The 20,625-nt window shown below is 42.1% G+C and overlaps 1 protein-coding gene across 2 annotated transcripts in view; it reads left to right on the top strand.

Moving 5' to 3' along the window:
- Positions 1-20,625, top strand: part of bcas3 (BCAS3 microtubule associated cell migration factor) — a 382,954-nt gene that overhangs the window by 345,471 nt on the left and 16,858 nt on the right. The gene's annotated exons all lie outside the window — the stretch shown is intronic.

The raw sequence follows: 20,625 nt of genomic DNA, 5'->3' as shown, positions 1-20,625 counted from the left end.
ACATGTCATTCTGGAAACACTTGTATATTTAAAGTAATGTGATGAAGTTATGGTATAACGTATGTACCTGAGCCTGGAATACTGGCTGATCATGTAGCAGTGTGTGTCCTGATGCTTTCACACACACACACAAAAGCACTCATCAGTTGTGATCTGGGTCACTGTCTTTGCTTATGTGTGTGTGTGTGTGTGTGTGTGCGTGTGTGTGTGTGTGTGCGTGTGCGTGTGCGTGCGTGTGTGAGTGCGTGTGTGTGCAAGTGTGTAGCAGCAGACATGCCGTTGGCCCTGACAGTCCAAATGGTTAACTCGTTTAGGAAGCGGCAGTGCTCTCTCTTTCTCTCCCCCTCACCCCCCTTAAGTGAACAAGAGTTCCTTTGATTTGAATGTGTGTGTGTGTGTGTGTGTGTGTGTGTGTGTGTGTGTGTGTGTGTGTGTGTGTGTGTGTGTGTGTGTGTGTGTGTGTGTGTGTGTGTGTGTGTGTGTGTGTGTGTGTGTGTGTGTGTGTGTGTGTGTGTGTGTGTGTGTGTGTGTGTGTGTGTGTGAAGGGGAAGCAGAGGCAGCCACAGGGTGTTGGGGTAGGGGAGCGGGGGGTCACAAGGCCCTAATGGATTTAGCATCGACTATCACCCCCCAACCATCCTGAGCCATATCCAGCCCCAGTTCCTCCTCTGTGTTAGGCCTTAACCTCATTTGAAGCCTCTCTCTCTCTCTCTTTCTCTCTCTCTCTCTCTCTCTCTCTCTCTCTCTCTCTCTCCTCATCACTCTTTCTTTACAGCCCCCCCTCCCCATTTCTTCATTAGATTACATGTTGGAGACTCCGGGACACTAGTAGACGAGTCGCCTCTTGTGTTCTTGCCCCCCAGAAACTCATCTCAACCCCCCCCCCCCCCCCCGGTCCCTTAATGCAACACAAAATTCATTAGTGTTGGCATCACACACTCTTCCCTGTGCCTTGACCTGAGCTCAAGACATCATCTGCAGGGAATGTGATGGATTTGGTCTTGGTCCCTCCATCCTTTCAGACAGATAGACAGACAGGCTATATGTATAGGCTTAATCTAATAGCACAGCACTTTGGCACCGACAACAACATATAGGAAATGTTCCTGTTTAAGGAGCAGAGTGGGGGGAGGGGGGGGGGTGAACAGAACAGTACAGTAACCCTAGGTCTGGCGTGTGATTCCACTGTTGTCAGCACCCTTACTTGCTAGGTGAGGTTTATGTCAGGCAGCGAAAGCCTCTGTCAGGGTATAAACGGCTATAAACGGCTAGGTACCCCAATGAAAGGGTCACAAAAAATTGGCGCGTCACTGTCGCTTATTTAGGGACCCTTTCCCAACTTCTGACAGTGGAAATACAAATAAACATGCGTGTACCGAGCTGTACCAAACTGAACCGCAGTGGGAACGAGGCTCGATGGATTGGTTAAACCCCAATTCCCAGTATTGTATCGAAACTACTTTCTATTAAATAAATAGTCCCTATATACTGTTTACTGTGTGTGACAATAACCAAGACACTTATCCTGCAAGGAGAAGTTACAGTGGAATTTTTTTTGAAATGTTTCCATAGCTGTGCCATTCTCCTGCATTGTATTTGGAGGGAAATCTAAGATCTCATATTCTAAAACATTGCTAGTGATATCTAATCATATGTGCATGCTTGAGAGCCAGATCCACCCTCACCTCATGCTATAGAATTATAAATTCAATTCAATTCAGTTTATTTAAGAAGGGGACAGTGCAAATTAATAAAAGAAGTGATCATACATGCAGGGTTCAACATAACTTTTTTTTCCTACTGGCCCGCCGGGCCAGTGGATCCGAGTTTTACTGGCCCCTTGTATATTTTCACTGGCCCTGCACACACTTTTTTTTTCTTCATAATTTAGTGTCAATAATTATAATACCTGTATTAGAAAAATGAAGAAAGATAACCAGATCTAAAGGGAATATCTATTCTGTAACAGTATAGATATTCCCTTTAGATTTGATTATTTTTCTTTTAGTTAATTATATGAAATGTTGATATTGCTCATACACATAATATAAAACCAGGCAAACATATTGAATTAGAAGCCTACAACTGAAAGTATGTTGAAAGAGTCGGCCAGTATTTTAAAGTCCAGTAGTTTGATGGTTGTTTTTATTCTTGAATTTGGGCAGTTTAATGAATAGTTCACTTGCAGAAGTCATGTTCAAACATAAAAAAAAAATAAGAGATGAAGGTCTGATCATTCTTTGTGGTGTGGTAGGCTGTTTTTATTACTTTCTCTATATGCATTAGGGATGTGAATGTGTCGACCGAATGACCGGTTTTCCACTTGCGCTCAAGTTGACTTTAAAAATAGAATAGAAATCCAAAAATCAGTGGGTTATGCCGTTTTTTTAATGGGAGATTTCACCGTGTATGTGAGTTCACGTCTGGTCGTGAGCGCGCTGCAGGAGTGTCACTTCTCCATGAAGTGTCAGCTTCACATAAGAGTCCGGTGTGGGACCATTTTTTCAAACTATTGATAAAAAACAATGCAGTGCAAAATATGCAGCATAAGTTAAACGCTCGTCTAAGACTATGACGTTAAATCACCTTAGAAACACACAATGCCTTCGTCCGATCACAGCAGCGTTTCACCGTGTGATCTCGCCAGCGAGTGAGCCGCCGCGCAGATGAACTGTGGTTTGTGGCTAAAATAATAACCGGGGATATTCTCCCCGTTAGCGATTTCAATGGGAAAGACTTCCGCGATCTGATTGAATGTCTCGAGCCTGAAAACACAGTGCCAAACTGCGCGACTATACTGTACAGTGAGCGGAGTCCCTCCGTTCGTTTCTGTCTACAACCGACACAATCACCGGAGACGCATTCACAGCGTTTAAATAACGCCTCTCATTTGTATTACCATTGGGGCTTGGATGAAAATACTGTAACATTACGGCGGCAGATAAAGGAAAAGCGCAGTTATCATTTTCTGCACCTCAACCTCTGCTGTGGGAAGAAAGAAAGGGGGCAAAGCAAGTCGATTGATTTGTCGACTCGCAGGCGGACAGTAGGCAGCTCTGCCAACGGAACGAGAGTGCACCCGCTTGTTGCTCCGCCTGTCAAAACACCCACGCATCGGTGTCCACTGGCCTTTCATTAAAAAATATATTTTATATTAGGTTTATTATATTGAGTCTTAAATAAACACTGCTTTCATTACGACTCTGAACGCGCATTTCAATGAACCATGATGTAGTCTACAAAAAGATACTGAACTGTGATTGGCCAGTCACTGGCCCGGGCGGGACAGTGACTGGCCAATCAACTTGCCCTGCATATGATTTTACTGGCCCCGGGCCATCGGGCTATACGTTATGTCGAACCCTTACATGGGTTAAAAATGCCAGAATCAGCCAAAAGGCCATTTTTCATCTGTAGTCCCCTGACATCAATGTTAAAAGAAAATACAATTAAACAAGATAAAAAAAACATAAACAGGACGGAACTCCAGAGATAACACAGTGCATCACAGAACAAACAGAACTGACTGACTAAGGTAAAACAACACAACACAAAACACAAAGCACCAGTGAAAAAACTAAAACTAAATAAAAACATAGTGTGTTGACCATATTCACAACAAATGATTTTAGTGCTGACATGTATATGTATTGATCAACAAATGATGAATGAACAACTTATTCAATAAATAAAGCAAAATCAATGTGTAGCACCAGGTATTTCATTCACTTTTCTTTCACATTCATGTGTTTTATTTCTACACACGACTCAGAAGTAATGTAAAACCTTGAACACATCATATTGTCCTGTGGTTTTCTGTTGGAACTAGGCTAACATATGATCCACACACATGATACGCTAACTCCTCTAGTTAAAGCAAGACGCCGACTTCTTTGCCGGCCTTGTGGCATTAAATTAATTTTTTACAGTTGCTGGGATTTCCATGTTAGTGTATGTGCACTTAAAGTGTTTCCGTTGTGAGCTGCAATTGGTTTGTTTTTAAAAGCTCTCCTACTCCGATTGTGTGTGTGTGTGTGCGTGCGCGTGCGTGTGCGTGTGTGCGTGTGTGTGTGTGTGTGTGCGCGCGCGTGTGTGTGCGCGTGCGTGCGTGTGTCTTGGCGTGAGACTGATGGGCAGAGGCAGATGGTATCTTGCTCAGTGTCTCCATTCGCTGGGAGCTGTGGCCCTGCCGTTTAGACACACACACACACACACACACACACACATACACACACACACACACACACACACACACACAGAACAGTGGAGCTGCTAACATAGACCTTGAACCTGATTTGCAAACACACACACACACACACACTCTTCCTTCACCTATACAAACATTCCCCCTCATTCACTTTTCATACAATGCAACAGTTGAGTGAATTCCCTGCAAACTTTTCAAACTTGTTTGCAAAAATCCATTTTCACTGAGTCTTTGTCATTATTGATACCAAACTCCCCCTGCTATTGATCATCTATATAAACTATTTACCACGTCATCATTTACATAAAAAATAGAAGAGAATTTGATGGATGCACAGAAACAAACTAGACATTTTTTTTCGCCCACTCTACTTGTCCACTTACACACTCAGAGGATCTCGGAGCTGGAATGCTCGCTGATGTAACAAATCACCGTCTCTCTGACATTCTCCTTTAGCTCACACACACACACACACACACACACACACACACACACACACACACACACACACACACACACACACACACACACACACACACACACACACAGACACACACACACACACACACACACACACACACACAGACACATACACACACACACACACACTCTCTCTCTCTCACATATTCACAGGGAAAACAAAGCCTCCAGTCAGGGGTAATGGGGCTCTCACGCTAAGGCCGAGACCCGGCGTCGCCAGCTCGGAAGGCAGGTGACACTCACAGAGAGAGATGGACGGATGGACAGAGGGAGGGAGAGAGAGAGAGGGAGAGGGAGGGAGGGAGGGAGGGAGCGCAGAGAGCCACTGACAACTAAAACACACTGGAGACTGAAATTAGATTTGTCTCCCAATGATATAATGTTGCTAACTAGATTTGGCTTATTGGTGCCTGCCCAACATAAATTCCATTGAAGCCATATGCATAGCGGACACGACGCAGTGTGTCTCAGCTGGTGTAGGGGAACAATGGTGCTTTTTAAATGTCCCTTCACTCCCATCATGTTATTTTGAACAATGCAGCATGTTTTAAAGCAATGTGTTTGTGTTTGTGTGTGTGTGTTTTCATTGTGTGTGTCCTATCTTCGGTGTTATAGTGCTCATTGATATGCCGTCCCATATTGTGAATCAGAGGAGTTCTTCTGAGGAGAGATACCATGAGTTTATTTTACCAGAAAAAAACATCTTTCAGCAAAACACATCAGCAGTAACCTACAACACCATGGCAGTCGACAGCCATCCATGATAACGTGGTGCTGATTTGCCAAAGGATGAAGCATTTCCTTATTAGCGTATGCTATCGTTAGCCTCATTGCATAATTGCCTTAATCATATTTTCTCTACTCTACATCTACTTTACCCTACTCTATAACCCTTAAAATATGACTTAGGCAATTATGCTATTAGGCTAACGAAAAGTAGATGTAGAGTAGAGTAGATACTTCATTCAGTTTTATTCGTATATTACGACCGCATTCTATTCTATTTATTTTGCCTGGACGTGGCACTAATGCTCCGTGGTACTTTGCTGTCATTTGTGCCAATGTGAACAGCTGAATGTTTGAATTTGACTCCTCTGATATTGTGAGCATTTTTCCCACTCTGCACCTATACATTACAGGGCTGTCCAGATTCTAGGCCAGTATTTCAACCATACTGAATGGTTGTTAGTATGAATAATTTTCTACCAATGAGAATGTTTCCTCTTTTTTTTGTACCTATTGATAAAATTCCAGCTAATTTCAAAAGCATTAGTGGCTCTTTATGATTACATTGAGGCATTTCTGCTTTTGATTTATTGTTTAGAGCGGTGCTGACTGATATGGGTGTTTCCCAAAAAAGTGCCAGAGACTTTGGTTAGAAGAACTGTCATTAGCTGATATTTAAATCCAGCGTTCACATTTGCCATGTGAAAAGTTCAAAAGACAAGAGCTGTAGCATTGGCTGAAAAAAACACCAACAACAAGCTGTAAATGAAGTGTTCGGTGGCTTTATCAGGTTTAGAAGAAGAGGAGTGTCTGATTTACATACAGCCCCGGAAAAAAATGAAGAGACCAGTTTGGAATTTTCTTACATCTTTATCTCTACAATACCTTTTACAAATGCTCTGAATGCCAATATTTTTTATTGTGAATTTGGTAGAAATGTTGTCAGGAGTTTATTTTTATAACACCAAAATGTTCATTCTACTCAAACATATGCCTATAAAGAGTAAAACAAGAGACACTGAACATTTGGAGTGGTCTCTTATTTTTTTCCAGAGCTGTATACTCTCAAGTTGTTGGCCAACCATTAAGTCCACTGTATTCACACATGATTTAATTGTGTGGCTTTCCAAAACAGGGGCTAGGTAGCAGAAGTGGGCTACTGAGCATGAGCTGGTCTTGAGGAAACCATTGCTGTATTGTATCAAAATGTCTTCCTCCTGTGACGTGCTGCACAGTTGTTCATTTAATCAGTCATCTAGTCGTGGGTGATGAATCCAACTTGAAACTTTTTCCTTTTTTTTTATAGATAAATTGAATTCAGTTTTAATTTCATTTTACTATTAACCAAGCTAAAGCTGTTCAAGATCATGTTTGTGGAGGGTTTCATTGTGTTGCCATCAGGGTTAGAAGTACAATACACATCCCCTTCTAACACATCCTAATGGGACTTGACATTTGATTTGCTGTTGTCCTTTTTCATCACATTACCTACTGTAATGTTACATTTGACTGTCAATGTAACTTTACAGTAGGTAGCTTTAAACATATGAATTAGATCCTAAATCAAGCTTTGTGAAACTTGCCCTGGCATTAATGTTGAAATATTTTCCCCTTGTGCCTGAGAGCTTGACCAGGATTCTTTCTCTTATGATCCAAGCTGAGAATCTTCCAGTCACAGTCATGGTGCGTCCACACCGAAAGCGCAAATTTCCACGTTGCGCCGCGTGAATGGTGTGATAATCGACACGGGACATATTTCACACCAAACGCGATCAATATATTTGCGCCGTGCAATGTGTGAAAAGAACTCTGACATAACACCATCATAATGGTGCCATGTAAAAAGCCCACAAGAATGTTATGACGAGCCTGTTGGCTAAACCAGAAGGAAACCGAGCCTTAACATCATGACGTCAGTGTTAATATTAACGGACGATTGGCTTTTGCGTCAACCCACACGAATGCGTGTTTGACGCACGATACAGGAATAATAGTAATATCAATAATAATAATAATAATTGTATTTGTAAGACTGTCTGAACAACACAGCTGGCTCTCTCAACGCTCCATTCAAGACACATATTATGGGCTTCTTATTAGCACCAAAAGATTCAGAGCCTTTCCCTATGTGTGTGTTCATGTGTATGTGCTGTGGATGGATATGAATGCTGATGGCACTGAAGCATATACAGTATAAACACACCCCATACTGTGTGTGTGTGTGTGTGTGTGTGTGTGTGTGTGTGTGTGTGTGTGTGTGTGTGTGTGTGTGTGTGTGTGTGTGTGCATATTATTGTGTATTAACAACCCTTTGCATGTGTTTATATTTAAGCTGTATGCGCAGATGTATAGTTGTGCACGTGTGGACTAAATGTGCATGTGTAGGACTTAATGCGTATGTATATAAATGTGTCAGTGTATGTGTGGGCCTGTATTACATTATGTGTTAGCAGGATATGCATGTACAGTCTATACTTGTGTATGTGCAAGTGTTTGCAATTATTGGAGTTTGTGTGTACGTGTGGATGGATATGTGTGTCTATCAACTACCCAATATCTACGTGTGGTTGAATATATACAGAACTTGTGTGTGTCTGTGTGTGTATTTCCCAAGCAGCCGCACCCATGTGACTGGCCCGCACTACTTCTTATATTATTATTATTTAAGAGTAAGCGTGTATCGGACCAAACAGGCACCATCACTTAATAATTTGTAATTTGCTGTCGGAGACTTCTGGCTTGGTGACATACTGCATGTGGGCTTTGGGAGAGTTCCACTACACTTCTGATGTTATCACCAAGTTATAGAAAACATTAGCTCTGTTGCCTCTGTGTGTGTGTGTGTGTGTGTGTGTGTGTGTGTGTGTGTGTGTGTGTGTGTGTGTGTGTGTGTGTGTGTGTGTGTGTGCGTGCGTGAGAGTATATTATGTGACTATCTTAATGATTGGTCCTTTCCCTCTCCTCTCCTCTGATTGGTCCGTTCCCTCCACTCTCCTCTCATCTGATTGGTTCGTTCCAAATTTTAGCAATGTGCCCTCTCTGAAAGCAGCTATAATTGCTTACTATGTTGAAAGAAATATATTCAAATACGTTGAAAGTCTTACCTGTACGCGGGTGCGTTTTGCAGAAGGTGGTGCATTAGTCTGTCATATGGGACATGGTAACGGTCCACACACAACCTGTCCACAGCGAAGATATGTCCATCTCAACCAAACCAGAGTGTCCTCTTCATGCCCAGAATATTTACTTTCAGAGTCCTTCGGTCTGAAATGGAGAGGCTAGGCTAGTTTTGTTGATAGCCCGCAGGCATTGTTGGTAAAGCGCACTATCTTTGACCGGCAAATGATGAAAACTTAGCCTAGTGCGTGTTTCCTTTCCTCCGTTTTACAGTGAAACCAGAAACAATACATTCATATTTTGGAAAAAATAACACATTGTGTAGTCTACAAAGTGTATTTGTCGAGGTATCACCATAAACTGTATTAACAGTAGAAGTAGTTTGTTTCCACAACGTGCTCGAAGTCAGAGGTCAGACCAGACAACATGGAAAAGGTTGGCGGGGCCTTGGAGGGCAGTGAGCTGGTAGCGAGCGCAGTGCATTGTGGTAGTTGGAGGATTTCTTACTTTTGAGCCAGAGAGACCAAAAAAAACACTATTTTTTGCCTTTTCTCAGGCTATGGTAGTCCGATTTAAAAAAAAATGCACATTTAAACTACATATAAACCTTCTATTTCCACCTGTGAAATATCTCTGTATGTGAAGTTATGCTGTTGTAAAGTCCATAAAATGCAGTTCTGTGTTTGCATGAACATGTACCACGTTGTTATGATGATTCATAGTCATGCTTAACCATACTAAATTATCAAATAATGACTTACATGCATTTCGAAGTATTCCCTGCTGACCGTCTGGGGTGTCTGTGCAGAGCACTAAACACTATTCTAGCCAGTCGAGAAGTCACGTCTTCAAAGCGGTCTACCCTTTCATAATTTGTGACGTCGCATAAAAATTTGTGACGTGACCACGCGGATGTTTCCATGTATGGTAATGCTGTCACTTCCCTGTTCGCGTCTGCCTCGCGCCCTTTAGGTCCATGCTCGCGCTTCCCGCCACTGAAAGTGTTCCGGAAGGAAGGTAACCAATCACAACGGAGTGGGGTTTGCAGGAGGGGGGGGGGGGGGAGGGTAGCGGAGATGGCCGATGCACAGGCGGAGGGAGCGGAGATTGCCGAAGCACACACACTCAAGTGTTGACAGGACGTGCTGGATCGCCAAAATAAGAGAAAGAGCTTCCCGAAAATCTACATAGTTTTTTGTGATGTGATTCGTGTCAGGTTGCTCTATAGCAGTGTAAAACAAGAAATTAAGACCAGAAAAGTAGTATAATAGGTCCTCTTTAATATCTAAGCCTGTGTAGCACATAGAAACATGAAATAAAATACATTTAAAAGTTAAGGTTCACAGGTTTTATTTAAACATGCTCCCTTAGCGCTTACAAACCAACAAATATTTCAAAAAATCGTCAAAATTAGATGAATTAGAAAATTATTAAATATTGTTAATAAATAGATGCAATGTGTTGTGTGATTTTCGTCAGTAGTCTATAGTAGACCTTGATTCTGCGCACCAAACGCCACTAACTGTTCTGTCGCCGACATAGCTGGCGTATTTTTTTTATTATTTTGTTTTATTTTTTTATTTTTTATTTTTTTGATTGACATGATTTTCGGCAAACCACACAACTTTTGGGTGGTCACGTGGTCTTAAAAAAATCAACAAAACCCACCTCATGTGTATTTGAACCAATGACAGTGCATTCTATGCTGGGAATGCCATGAAAATTAGATAAAGTAATAATGCTGCGCGACGCAGCATCAGGCAGGAGAGCCAATGTGGCATCGCGCAGCAGCCGTCATCAATGGGTTAAAGGCCCTCCTCTCCTCCCTATCTAGTCAGGTACACTGACTTTTCCAAACAGATACATACAATCAAAGCGGCTACGAGTAACATTTAAATATCTTTTATACTGCCTCATGTTTCCTCACATAATCATAAATTACCTTTAACAGCAAACGAGACCATCAGTGCAAAGTTTTTATATATAGTTTTTATTACTGCGTTTGGTCTGTTCGCACACCCAGTCCGATTTTCGGTTCACGCGTGGTCACATATCCGTATTGGTCGCAGATTTCAGTGTGGCGCAGCAACGTGATTTGAGAAGCCTATCCCTCCAGGTGAGGGAAGGGGAGCGGGAGCTTTGTTTGAGACAGTTATTTGTCGCCATAATGACTGATAACGGGGCTGAACCATCAAAGAAAAAATAGAAAATTAAGAAAAGCTAAAAGGGAGAGTGATAGGCGGGCGGAAGGGCGTTGCCAAGCAACGTCTACACAATTTCACGGGAGCGAAATAGACTGCATTGTTTACTCCTAAATGAATGAGCGGTAGCCTACTAAAACAAAGTTTACTTTGCCTCACCAGCATCATCAGATGACCATTATTCATCTGAAATAGTCATTATTTACAACAACATAAACACATTACCTCATCGTGATCCATACTAACTGCCTTCTCTCATTCATTTGCTTCGTGTGAGGACACAGAATCTTTCAGCTCCGTGAGAGGTGAAACTGCATCAACTCATTGCATTGATTTTTTTTAAGCTTTTTAAAGTAAAATGCATCAATCTGGTGCACTTTGAGAGGACATTTTAGAGGCTATATCAAATCCTGAGATGCAGAAGGCACATTATTTTTCAGATTTTTCTAAAACAGTAAAAACAGTACAGTAGATTGGTCTGCAGACCCATGCTATATGATGGAGGGGCCCATTTCAACAGATAAAGGGTGGATAGCTACATTATATGAACAGTAAAGAATTTACACATAGAAATCTTATTTCTGTATGTGTGAGGGGGCCCCTCATGGAGCCCCTTACTAATGCTGTTGTTTTTAACTTGCTTTTGTATTTCTCCCCTACTAGTTGAGGGGCCATGATGATTTCTATCTTGTTACATTTGAATGGGTATCCTTATATTTAGGCTATTCCTTTTTGGACCCTGTTATTGACTTGAGTGACTGAGCTCTTTGACTATGCAACATGTAAAGTTACTATCAGTATCTCTGGCTTAGGGCCCCCTTGGGCCCCTGGGCCTGTGCCCGGTGTGCCCGTGCAGTAATCCACCCCTGCATACAGTTGAATCATATGTCATATTGTGCAACATTAGCTCTGTCCATTGTGGATTCAACTTCATGCATAGCAATGGTTAAGGCCTTGCACCCGCCATGACACCCAGCATGTTATTGAAAAACAATGTGTGACGGTCTGCTCATACCCTCATGCCAAGCAAAGAGCTTTAGTTCTATAACCACATGGTGCAGACAGCGTACTGCCATGGCTAGTCACCAGCATAGATTTAAGCATTTTGAACATGTTTTAGGAGGGAATACGCACTTGAAAATGTAGACTTTATGTTGGCAACATCTCTCTTTGAAATTAACATGATTCTGTTTCTTCAACAAGCAGGGAAAACCCAAAGCCTAACAGTGTTCCAGCTCTGACTGTTCATTTCGACCGGTGTTGACAACACTACATCAAACACATGTGCGCTATTTGAACATAATGCACGCCCTCTCCGGCCAATCCAAATCAAGCATTCTCTGGGGGCCATGGTACAAATACTTCTAATGTATGTTTTTGTCACAGTTAAAAAAAAGGATCATTTAGGGATTATCATACAGAAAATTCAGGAAAAAGTTGGAAAATTGCTCAATTTAGAAGGCGGAGGTGGTCGGTTGTATGTCAGTCAAGCAAAAAAAAGTTAAACAGCGAGTGCTAACCTAGAGGCTGTTATTTTTATCAAAGTAGATATTATTGGGGGCGCCCTTAGCTCAGTTGGTAAGGTGTCCCCCCCATGGGCCTCGGCCAGCAGCGGACCCGGGTTTGATTCCAGCCCGCGGTCGTTCTCTGCATGTCACTCCCCTCTCTGCCCCATTTCAACTCTGTCTCTACACTATCAATAAAGCATAAAAATGCAAAAAAAATATAAAATTAAATAAAAGTAGATATTATTGAGCTGAGGAGATGAAGTCTGATGGAGAATACCATGACCATTCAGACTCAGTCTTACCACTGCTTACACGGCTACTCCTGTCACTTTACAATGAAGCAGCTGATTGGTGTCTGTCATCTCTCTCTTAGCCTCAAGCTATGCAAACAAGCTGCACAGGGGAAGAACAACAAACATCAAAAAATAAATAGCCTCTTTAAGTTTTGCTGTAATATAAATCATTCCATATAAAAACCTCATTAATTGGTCCATTAAGGAAACATGGCAACTGGACTGCACGCCTGTTCATACAGCTGTGTGATTTAATGGTTGTACAATACATCCTGTATTTGAATTGGCCGTGTACTCCCATTCACACAAAGCCAGGCTATTATCCTGCAGACCGACTGGTTTCTTTGCTATTCAGCCGTGTTTAAAGTACACTGATACCCATCATAAGAGCAACAACACTCAGGGAGGGATGGTGTGTGTGTGTGTGTGTGTGTGTGTGTGTGTGTGTGTGTGTGTGTGTGTGTGTGTGTGTGTGTGTGTGTGTGTGTGTGTGTGTGTGTGTGTGTGTGTGTGTGTGTGTGTGTGTGTGTGTGTGTGTGTGTGTGTGTGTGTGTGTGTGTGTGTGTGTGTGTGTGTGTGTGTTTCGAGGGGGGGTTTACCGTCTTGGAGGTCCTTCTTTTCCTATCAGTGCAGACATATGCTGGCTACAGTTCTACACATACACACGCACAACCAAACAGTCACACATAACAACAAGAGCAACATGCATGCAGGCCATACACACTTGCGTGGCTTGCAGTGTCACACTGGCTCTTTTGCATAAAATACTGTACGGATGGTGTCTTCACAAGAGAAGTGTCACTGAGAAAATGATATATTTATATAAATATTAGGCTACTAGTAACTAATACTGCTCACCAGAAGTACACACCAAACAGCACCTTCACAATGATAACACTACTCTAAAAGAAAGAGCACAGACATCGCATTAGAGCGTTGGATATCCACAGCATGGTGAACCTTTAAATAGTTTTTAAAAAGTGCAGTGGTTGAAATGATTAAGAAACCATTAAATGTCTGTCAACTTTACCAGTCCCATGGCGACTCCCCTTTTCTTTTCCATGTCATTCCATGGTCTACCTGCACAGTATTTCTACTAACAGCTGATCAAACAAGGTAATCCTCATTAACCACAGCTTGTAAGTGAGTGCAGCATAAATGGAAACAGTATGATCCGAACAACTTGTTTCACTTCTTTCACTTTAGAGCTGTTTACTTTCTACAAGCTGTTGGGCTGTGTTGGTTGGTTACAGACAAGCCCCTCTCTACTCTTACTCTCATGGTGTTTACATGGGCTTATCTGTGTCTCTGTGGCTCGTAAGCAAGCAAGCATTTGTGTTGTTTAGGAAATGTATTGAAAGCCTTTTGAAGAAGTTGGCTGAAAAGGGCCTTTGTAGATCATTTATGCTTGCGATTCATTAGACACTCTGGTTTGGGATGAGATAGCATTTTCTTTTAACAAATTGTTTTCTTTCTTTGTCATGCTTGGGTGTGGAGGATTCAGTGAAGTATATAATACCAGTTATTTCAACATGTGCGTCTTTACTTCTAACCTGCTTTGCAACATATATTTTGGAGGAAAATGTCATTTGTGTTCACTGTCAATACTTATGTGACATTTCTGCAGTGCACAGATTGTTATATATAATAATATAACATCTGTTGTTTATCAATATAGATATGATAGACAACAAATGACAATGAGCATTTTGCAGATGAACCCTGCCTTCCGAATCGCATACTTTCTACTATTTAGTATTCCAGAAATCGATTTAGGATGTCCCAATACATGGTATAGTAGATTTTATTTGGACATGGACATGACAATGTCATTGGGCGAACCAGATGCATTGTTTACAGTGTGTTAGCATAAATGCTAGTTTACAACACCTGTCCACAGGAGGCCTTTTAAAAACAACAAAATAAACTAAACAAAACAGAAACAAGATCAAATACTGATAAAAAACTGATAATTAAAAGAGTAAAAATGCAGAATACAATAGAGTACAGAGCAGCAATATAATGAGTCAAATATATATATAGGCTACGTAGAGTTAAACAAAGGCAGCATGATCAAACAATAAACCAGTTGTAAATTATTTGTGTGAGCACTGTTGATTTGATTTGAGCTGTTGTTTAAGTTTAAGTTTTAATGTGGTAGAAGAAGTTTGTGACCATGATGTGATACAGTATGAAAAATTAGAAAAAATCATAGCGTGCATAAATAATTTGGCCGTTTGACATGACAAGTCCCTTCTTATGAAACGGAAACAGTTTAGATTTAGTTTGACCTTCTTTGCAACATACTTAACCTGCGTAACACATTTTAAATTCTTATCCAGGATGATGCCCAGATATTTTACTTCATTTACTGATTTAATTAATTCATTTTTGATCCGTACCTCAAAAACATTGGTGACAGGTCTATTACGGATGGAGAAGCACATAGAGACGGTTTTCTTCACATTAATGGTCAACTGAGACAGCTCAAGCCATTTGGAGATGCTGAGTAATGCTTGTGTCAGGTGCTCACCTGCTAAGCTGGGTGTTTTACTGGACACATGGATAACAGTGTCATCAGCATACATTTGACAGTTGGACCCCGGACAGCAGTTTGGTAGGTCATTGATATACATAGAAAACAACAGTGGACCAAGTACAGACCCTTGCGGTACTCCCATGCTGCTGGCACGCAGATGGGACCTGACCCCATTGACCCTGACACATTGCTCTTTCCCCTCCAGGTAAGATGTAAACCACTGCAGAGCTTCTGATGACATTTTGAACTGTTTTAACTTGTTCATTAGAATACTGTGGTTTACCGTGTCAAAGGCCTTTTTTAGGTCTAGGAACACTGCCCCAACAACATTTCCTTTATCCATTGAAGCTTTTATGTTTTCAAGCAAACAACAATTAGCTGTTTCAGTTGAGTATTTCTGTCTAAACCCAAACTGCTGTGGATGAAGCAGCTGGTTAGACTCTAAATGTTCCATTAGTTGCTCAGCTATAATTTTCTCCAGAACCTTTGAGACAACAGGGAGGATAGCAATAGGCCTATAATTACTCGCTATGTCCTTGTCTCCTGATTTATAAACAGGGGTAATTATTGCAGTTTTCCAGCTTTCTGGGAATATTTTGGTTTGTATAGACAGGTTAACTAAGTAAGTGATTGGCTCTAACAGGTAGCTCTGGTGTTTCTTGATTAATGCAGCATGAAGATTATGTACGTCAATTGTAGTATGCTGAAAATACATAAATGCCCCACTAACTCCAATAGCATTTTGGAGTATTCATCTTTATTCTTGAAAAAAAAATCTTCCTTATCTGATGTTTTTCTCTCCTGTGGCCCTTAAACTCCTTTGTACTTTAGTATGTTGTGTTGTAAAAAGAAAGAGTGTGTGATTTGGAATGCAGGGACAGTGAGTATTGACGGGCTGAATGTGGGTGGCATTACGTTTCTTATGAAACCTATTTACCTTTGCAAAGTTTGTTGCATATAAACGTATGCTCTAGGACACAGTGTTGATCCACAGTATGCATCAGTGCTGAAACCCCAGGCCTCGGTTGACAAATCATAGGAATAATCCACATAAAGTGTCTCAGAAAGTTCTACCAGGGTAAGGGTTGTCATAGATTATCCTAGTACTATGTGGAACTCTACTGCAGGGATGCTCATGTTACTATCAATATAGCATTGCTGATGTGAATTGTCCCTCTCTTACACAGACACACACACACACACACACACACACACACACAGGCTCACAGGCTAAATCTAGTGTCAAATGCAACGTTGCAACAAGTTCAGTAGCTTGCTGTATCTGAAAAAACTTGCAATACAGAATGCACTGTTATACCATCATAGTATGCTTCAACATACTTCTAATGAGGAAGAACAATCCTTTGTATTGTGGCCTTGTGATGTCATAATGCACATACACAGGGTTTATATTAAAACGCCTTCAGCTCCATCATGATATCGCTGACCTGCTGTGGTCTAACAGCGACTGGTAGACGTGAATTTGTAGGACATGGTGGAGAATTTTCTGGCCAGTGGAAGACAAGGAAAAGACATGGGCGAGCTGAATGTGTCTGCTTTTGGTTTCCTCAAGTCAACTGAATGTAATAGTTTAGCTTTTCAACATGCCAGTCCTGTCATTCTGTCCAGGAAGCTGGCTGGAGAAATAATGAATCAGACATGGCTTCTCCCAAAATGTGACTCTCCAATTGAAGTCCATCACTGTCTCCGACATTTCAATTGACGAAAAAAGATGGTCAGTCTTTTCTAGCTACCGGCTTTCTCACAGCTTTAATGTGTGTACAGCTGTACTGTATGTATATTGTATGTAGCATGATTGTAACTATGATCTCCATAGCTGGCCCTAATGCACAGGCTGAAGTACTCACGCCACGGACCACACACACACACACACACACACACGCCATTTGGATACTTGACTAACTCAAAACTATTAGTTAATAATTTTGTGACATGCCCAGAGGGCTATGTTGTCCCCCTGCGCTTGAACCAAAGAGAGAAGGAGAAAGCGAGTGAGGGAGCGAATGAGTGCACTCTCTTTCTCTGAAAGCTTCTCAGCTCCGCCGTGAGAGACGGAGAGAAAGAACAAAACGCACAGAGGAAGAAAGAGAGAGGGAAAAAGACGTCAGGGAGCCAGTGAAAGAACAGAAAGGGAATGTGAGGCTGAGTATGGTTATTGGAAGAAGAGATGGTAAGTGTGAAAGCAGTGCGTGTTGTGTTCATTATATCTGCCCTTTAAGCACCCCTCCCCCTCAACTGTCCTCCCAAGCCATGGACCTAATAGAAGGACACCCAATTGAAAAATGCTGTCCTATTCTTTTCTATGGAATGTTGCTCAGAGGCGCATGGTGCAATTAGAGGCCATGTACACGGATGTTGTTAAAAGAAACATATTCCCCCCCCCCCTCCCCTCCGTTATCCACTTTTGGCCATAAGTTTTCCAGTACCAAGCCAGCCCACTGAGCCCCGTGGTTGCATAGGAGGCTGGTTTGCTGATCCTGGGGGGCATGTCCCAACCTCTCTGCCATTCTCTCAGCGTTTGCCAGGCGAGAGTTTGAGCGTAACGTGCGGAGACAGAGTGAGACAGTGAAGAATAATTCCTGTGTTCGGAGCATCTCTCTGACAAGTCAGGCCTGGATATCATTGTATCATTTATCCCCGGCCTCGCCTCTGCTACTCTGCCTCGTTTGCCCAGAGGGAAGTGTGAAAAGTGTGCGCGCGTGTGTGTGTGTGTGTGTGTGTGTGTGTGTGTGTGTGTGTGTGTGTGTGCGTGCGTGCGTGCGTGCGTGCGTGCGTGCGTGCGTGCGTGCGTGCGTGCGTGCGTGCGTGCGTGCGTGCGTGCGTGCGTGCGTGCGTGCGTGCGTGCGTGTGTGTGTGTGTGTGTGCGTGCCTGCATGTGCGTGAATGTAATTGTGTGTATCACGACGTCTGTGTGCGTTAGTGTCACTGCGCTCGTGCATATATGTTTTGTGTGCGCGGGCTATGGCTTGACTGCAAATGGGCTTTTGTGGGAGTTTTTTTTTTTGGAGACTGCACTTAACAGCTCGCTCAAGGGAGACACACACATATAAAGGGCTGTAGGGGTTCACAGTAAAAAGGAGGGCGAGTCAGTGCAGAGTGAGTGAGTGAAAGAGAGAAAGAACTAGGGCGAGAAAGAGAGAGATGGTGAGAGTGGTGGGAAGCGTTTCTTTTTTTCAGGCCCCCGCGCGCTAAGGCGTCTGTTTTGGCTCAGTCAAGACAACCATAGGGCTGGAGAGACACTTTGTGCACAGCGTCGGAAATGGTTCTCGTGGCTGAGGGCGATGCCACTTCACCCAGGTCTGTTACACCACGCAGCAGTAGAACACTTGTTGTCTTTGCCCTGATCTGGGACCAGTAAGTCAAACTAGTGACTTCCATGCCGTGATACCAGAGTGCTTTGGGACTTTGGAACTTTGTTGTGTAAAGAAGCAAGCCACACACAGCGCTCTTGCCCATTGTATACTAACAATTGCACCACAGCTACATTACTGACCATTAACATGTGTTGCAATGCTTAGCTCATTGCACAACAGCACTTGTCCCTCCCATCCTGTTTTTTCTATCAAATAACATAATCATCATAACGTTTTTTTATGCTAACCCGTAATGGAAATGTGTGAAACAGTATTTAGACCAACACAAGGCATTACAAATTGCAATTTTAAATCTGTGTGCAATTACAAAGACTCTGCTGTGTTCCATGTGATCCAGGTAAGGTTAGAACAACCCACACACAACCAGCAGTGATGGGCCAACATTTGCTTCCATTGAGCAACTAACATTTTTGGTAAAACACATCCTCCATTTATTTAAAAAAAAATGTGTCCGCTTCCTCTCTAGTGTGTATTCAGAGCGACCAGACACTCCACTTTAACAGTCACTCTGTAATCCAGTCAACCATACCACATTCATCATATCAATGACTTATTGCTCATCATGTTATTAGACGTAAAAACAGAGGCAGTACATGCAGTGTCAGCAGAGTGTTTGTATTCACACACACACAGTCACACTTTAATGCTGTTCTGGGGGGGGGGGGGGTGTTCACTCGACACAATATGTACACACATTCTGCTCACACCCTGTCACACTTACTCTCATGTATACACATATATTACACACACACACACACACACACACACACACATGTTCACGTTTGGAAATATTGTGTGTGTGTGTGTGTGTGTGTGTGTGTGTGTGTGTGTGTGTGTGTGTGTGTGTCACAGGTTGTGAGCAGAAGGATTGAATATAGTGTGTGTGTGTGTGTGTGTGTGTGTGTGTGTGTGTGTGTGTGTGTGTGTGTGTGTGTGTGTGTGTGTGTGTGTGTGTGTGTGTGTGTGTGTGTGTGTGTGTGTGTGTGTGTGTCTGTGTGTGTGTGTGTGTGTCTGTGTGTGTGTGTCTGTGTCTGTGTGTGAGTGAATTAAATATGGTGACATGAATAAGTGATAGGATACATAATGCAGAGGCAGCTGAGTTGAGCCCCACAAGCTTTCCACAACTTTCTGTCAAAAGAATATCCTACCAAGGACCTACTGTATAACGTCTTTGGTAGGACCTTCTGGGATGAGAGTTACAGTATATCAGTGGAGGAGATGATAGAAGGACACGGGGCAGTAAGCAAGTACTGAAATGAAATAATTATTTGACATAAATAACTTGAGACTTTACTAAAAATCTATTTAACATTCAACTCTTAAATTGCTTTCCAAAGCTGGTCCTCACATGACCCGTGGGGTGTTAGGTCTCCACAGCTCAATCCATTTACAACAAGCAATGCTATCACAATCACATCTAGAACACAAACCATAAAGCAACCTGTTCATGGGCATTTGAGTTTCCTCCTTCACTGAAAATGTTAGCTGTGGAGGTCAGAACCCTAACCCGCACCCACACATGTACTCATATGTTTTAGCGTTTTTATATTGTTTGTATGTGAAATAAAGTACACAAAAAAAACTATACATAACTCATGTAAAACCGTCATACACACTCCTATCATAATACCTCCTGCTGTACATTGAGTATCTGTGTGCAGCCACGTGCTTTCCAACATGAAAGCTCAGCCATGATTGTGCCACATCTAAACCATAAGAGCAGATGTATGGAAAGCGCCTGCTTCATGTTGATGCCATAGAGATAATGTTAGCTCTCTTTTTCCAACTCCACATCACTCAAATACAAACGACAGCGATGTAAGGATGTCTAATTTCACTCATCAGGAAAGGAGCCAAAATGATCCCAATCAAGAGCACAACAATCTATCCAGCAATAGACTGACAGCAATTTGAGAGGACAATCACACCAGATATACTGTAGCTAAAGCTGCTCCTCACAATGCAGGCTGATCTGTATTCATGCACTGCACTCTAAATAAAAGCTTTCAAGGTATTCTACTTAGAATGTATCTATATATCTATACTTGAATGTCTTTCTGTAGAATAACTCTTTTGTTTCACCTCTTATTTTAGTTTTAAGCCAAAATATGGATATATACGTGTTAGTTAAAGTATAGTCAATATAACCAGCATTTCAT

Source organism: Ammodytes marinus (assembly GCF_949987685.1).
Source record: "Ammodytes marinus genome assembly, chromosome: 3".
NCBI classification, from domain to species: Eukaryota; Metazoa; Chordata; class Actinopteri; order Uranoscopiformes; family Ammodytidae; genus Ammodytes; species Ammodytes marinus.
Note: the sequence above shows the minus strand (reverse complement) of the source record. Positions and strands in the feature narration are given on the sequence as shown.